We start from the raw sequence: 5,434 nt of genomic DNA on the forward strand, positions 1-5,434 counted from the left end.
TTCCAAAAATAGTCATTCCCAACAGAAGCTCTGCCTGAGTGCCCCCAGAGTCTTTCCAAAAATAACCATTCCTAGCAGAAGCTCTGCTGGAGTAGCACCTCAGCCTAACCCTCTCATAGCTCATCCCTAGCAGAAGCTTTGCCGAAGTGCCACCATAATCTTTTTTTGGAAGTAGCCAACCCTAGCGGAAGCTCTATCGAAATCCCGACCCAACTTTTTCAAAAGTAGTTCATCCCTAGCGGAAGCTTTGCCAAAGTCAACAGCCCAAAAGTAACCAATCCTAAGCTGGACCTCTGTCCGCAGATTACCACAATCAGCATCTCCCAAAACCGAAAGTTGGAGTTCAAGACCATCTTCCCCCGAGCTAGGAGAATCCACGAGAAAAGTTAGTATCAATCAAGGGCCCACCCCTCTTGACCCGAAACAAGGGTCAAATTCAGGTATAATCTCTCTCCTCATTTAAGCATAATGCAAATATCTAATTAACCTTGTTTTGGTGTACATAAATAGTTATTTTTATTAAATGTACATATGTCTGATAATTTAGCCATGCATGCAGAATAGGAATAATTGTGAAAAATGTTCATTCTTAAGCATCTAGTAGGAAGACCGGTTGAATCGGGTAGATTGGGGGCCTAACACCTTCCCAATTCTACAACCTGACTAACCCTTAATCTCTGGACTAGATCAACTTCCAGGCCCTTTTCCCAAGAATCGGGCCCACTCTCGGGTCCTATGCCCACAATCATAGGTGGCGACTCTACACTCTTTTTGTATGATCTCAATCCCCTGTATTGGACTATCATCAAACCCCGTTTTTATGATGAACCCGATACACTTGCGAAATAGGCCTCCACGTATTTTTGAGCGACGATACTATGGGCGGGGCCCGCAGAAGCACACACAACACTTTTCTTATCCACCCCAAAGGATATCAAGAGAGAGGAGAGAAGGCCTGAATTCGACGGAGACACCTTCCTCTGATCAGGGGATGAGAGATCCTAATCCGAGGCCCGCTACCCTCACAGGTGATGTGGCCGAAAGTGATGACATGGCAACATTGAGTGTCACCAATGAGATAACATAGCTATGTTGTGTATATGGAGTGGTTTGATTCATCCATGGTAGGTGGTGCGGGTTTCTAGGTCTAAACTGGTAAAATTAGCCTATTTACACTCAGGGGCATTTTTGACATTGAAAATGATATTTTTGAAAGACTATTTCTTCATAAAAAAAAATGTAGATTGTAATTTATCTAGTCCATACATCTGATTTCGTCGCATTTCGATACTGTATGAAGAAGTTACATCATTTGTGGTAGTCAAGGGTAATTTCGGCATTGAAGATGATTTTTTTAAAAGAAGTGTTCTTTATATAACGATACGAAAAAAATCCGATATTTCCAACGGTTCTAATTTCATCACGTTCTGATTCTGTATGAGAAAGATGCATAATTAGAAAGATCTATGGGCATTTTGGTCTTTTTACATAACTAATTCAGATGATCAGGTCTTCTGAAAAGTTGTAGAGCGTTTAGTCATGGTTCTAACGCATTTCGTTTCGTCTCAATTAGAAATTGTATGAAAAAGTTACATCTATTTACATGAAGCCGGTTCGAGAATCCAAACAAAAAATCAATAGTTGCTCTCGGTGTGGGGTGGATTTTTTGGATTTTTTTTAGAAATTTCGAGGGCTTTTGTGTAATTTCAATATCTTGAAGGTCTGAACTATTAAAGGGTTTTTGGCACTGAAGTATATGGAGGCAGGGGCTTGATTGTAATATAAAGGAGTATATGGGTTTAGAATGAATGGATCAGATGAAGCCACGTAGGATTTATTCAGATCCAACAACTGTTGAACTTAGGCGCTGACGACGATGGCTTAAATTCTTGCATGAAGGTTCTCATTGGTGAAGTGCATCGAACATCATGGTGTGGCGCTTCACCAGATTGAGTCTTGAATGAGTGTAGCACAAGTGCATAAAACCTATATAAAGATTTTATATAGCCTAATCTGATGCAATTAGATCAGATCGGTTCCGATCTAACTGTCGTAATTAATGAAGCTTTAATAAGGCAGTCGATAGCGTACCATAAAATGCGTTGCACTAGCCAATGGCAGATCGACAACATCTCTTACCGCTAACGTAAGCGTTGACAGCCTGCGTCATCATGATGTCATCGGATCTTAGATCTACGGCTTCTATTGACTATCCGTTATATGTATTGGATGGTTGAGATTAAAAGATACTTTCTTATGAGATTTGCGGCCAGATCTGCTTCTTTGTTGTATGCGCCATCGGCGTAGCCTACGCCAACCACCGAAGATTTCATTTTGAGCTTTCTAGTTAGCTCAACTTCAAAGGGTCATATCTCCCTCATCTTAACTCCGATTTGGGTGATTCAAGTTGGAGATTCTTCACCATTCTAAATACTACACACTAGAGGGAAGAGATCAGGTAGAGAGATTGCATAAGTAGTCGAAAAAATGAGTTGAAGCTTGTGGAAGGCTTAGGGTTTGAAGGAAAGACCTCCATCCTCTTGCACTTAAACCATAACCCCCATTAGAGGCTTGGGAAGCTGCTGAAAGCCAAGGCAGCAAGCTATATTGGTTGTTGCTAAGAGAAAGAAAAAGAAAATTGAAGAGAAGAGAAGAAGAGGGAAATAGAGAAGAAGTTTTCCCCTCTCTTTGTGTGTGTCTTAAATGCCTTTCAATAAAGATTTTCTCAAGCCCAATCTATAGAGTTTGATGGTTCTTATTGAGAATATTATTTCTCCATTAAAGCTTTATTTACAAGGAAGACTAGAAGAGGAGAAGTAGAGAGAGAGAGAGAGAGAGAGAGAGAGAGAGAGAGAAGGAGTGTGTGTGAGTGTGAGTGTGATTGCCATTATTGCTCCATTGAAAGTAAAAACAAGGAGAAAAGAAAGAAGAAGAAGAAGAACCTAGAATTTGGTTCTTGTGAGTTGCTTCAAGAAATCCAAGTGCCAACTGGGGTTGAAGCATTAGCGGCACCGAGACAACGTGATTGTGGTTTGCATCAAGTGGAGATCGACATTATTGCATCTCCAGTGATTACTCCTTGCCAACGTAATCTCACTTTTGTCAAATTTTCATTACTATAGATCATTATAGGCAAGATGTTTGATAAAAATCCTAAGTGATAGTTGTAGTCTATTTGGGAAAAATTTGCATGTATGAGTGCTTCACTATAGGGCATTGTTATAAGGCCAAATTTATTTTTAATTAGTGTTCAGTGGGTATTGGACACAGGGGTTGTGTATTCCTTGATAGTTACTATTACCTAAACCTAATTGCCGTGGGTGTGACCTCTCAGATCATTATGGGAAAACTGGGGTGAAGACCTAACCATTGTATATCATTGGTGGAAACTGAAAATGTGTTCTCTTGGCTCTGGGTGCAGTCATAATTAGTATTGAGTAAATGTTGAGTCCGACAGTGGGCATTACTCCGTGTATGTAGACAACTTGCCAAAGCACGTATTTCTTGTGTTGTGGAAGTATATACTAGTATTTGTATTATGGATTGGAGTGCTTGGCTGCAAGATGGGTGTGTACATCTAGTAGACTTGACCACTTGGTGGTGTAGTGTTGATGTGCATACGACTGTGTATGTATAAGACAGTGATTACCGTGTGAGGTTTATGAGACAGCTCTGGGCAGTAATACAAGTTATGCGAGTAAGTTCCGTGTAGCAATAAGAACTGTCAGTAGTATATATAGCAACTCTGGGTAGCATTAGTAGACTATGCATGTATCTATGTAAGTGCCACATCAGGGGTACAGCTGAAAAATGAAAAAGGATTTGACACACTGATTCACCCACTCTCAGTGTCAACCAGGACCCAACAGGGGTGTGCCCAAATGAACTGAGTGTCTACTCCCTTTATTTTCCCAACTTCCACTTTTGGTTTCACAACGTCACTATTGTCGAGGCAACATCAACATATCTAATTCCCCTATCTAGAGAGGCAATGCCAAAGATAGAGAAGTTGCACCGCATTTCTGACATTGGGGATGATACCGTTCGATTTTCTTCTTTTGTATGAGGCATGTCCTCTCCCCAGTCCCTTGTCTTACACTTAACATTTTTTATTTATTTATTATTATTATTGTTATTGTTATTATTGTGATAGAGAAAAGAAAACTAAGTACATTACACAAATAAAAAATAAATTAAATCATTATAAGAGTTTAATTAATAAAAAAGGATCGTTTCTCAATCACTCTAAAAGAAATATCTTGTAGTAGAGGTACCACATCATTGCTAGGTTTATAACAAAAATGGGCTTGGACAAAAGGCTATGTACGTTCAAAAAAAGCAGAACATTGCTTAAGGGCAATGATGTGGTACTAAAATAAAAAAATAATTCTTCCAGTGCATTTGAGATGCTCCAAATCTCCCTAAGTTGTCATCTAGCATCTCTTGCCTGCTTTACGCCCATGAGAAGCCCCCAAATGCATGCATCATTGGTATTTTATGTCATCATATAATCATCATTTAATGAGATACCATTGTCTTTACCCAATATATAAATAGCCCATGTTGAGAAATTGGTGATATGATTGGTGACCCCATGCAAATTAAAATTGGTAGATTCACATTAGGGAAAGGGGTGGGTTTGATGCATACTTGAGCAGTCCCTTGCTTTACATGGTGAAGGACGAAATATGGGTTCGGATTTTCCTGGTTATGAAATTCATTGTTCCAATGTATCCATATGAAGTAATAAGTAATGATCCATATGTAGTAACAAGTAATGATGAAAGTAATAAATAAATTATTTAAACTTTCCTTTGGAACAGATTGGAAGAAAAACAAAATAACACGCTTTAGTGTTGATCAGAGAAAAACTTTGTTCGAATTCCCAAAAAAGAAATTGCCCATATTTTTTTTTTTAGAAAACTCACTATAAAGAAAAATATGCTCTATTGATTCCTGCCAATTATGACACAATCCACAAATTGTATCAATATTCATCCAATTTTCCAAGATGTCCTTGGTTGGAATTTCTCGGTGAGCAAGTCTCCAGAAAAAAAAAAAAAAAATTCCTTAAATTTTGGGTGGAGCTTGATTTTCTAGAGAAAACGACACCAATGAAAGCAAATATTAAAATTTGAGTTATAGGAACCTTTTTTTTTTTGGTAGGAAGTTATAGGAACTTTAAGCTTAAACAAAGTACTACTTCCTCCTCCCTAATGACAGATAATGTGAGGGTTGCGCTAAACAGCGGGAGGGGCAAAATGACCAAACACATCCTAATAAAATGTAAAAATGTCCTCCTTTTTTATGTTTTCACGTGTGTTCCCATTGATCCCGCATTTATGCAAGAGTCACGCTCTCGGACATAGAACTCTTCCCTAGATATTTAGTTGCTTAAAATCCTGCTTATAACACAACCTGGATGCTAGTCACT

This window comes from Macadamia integrifolia, chromosome 12 (assembly GCF_013358625.1).
Source record: "Macadamia integrifolia cultivar HAES 741 chromosome 12, SCU_Mint_v3, whole genome shotgun sequence".
Lineage (NCBI taxonomy): Eukaryota > Viridiplantae > Streptophyta > Magnoliopsida > Proteales > Proteaceae > Macadamia > Macadamia integrifolia.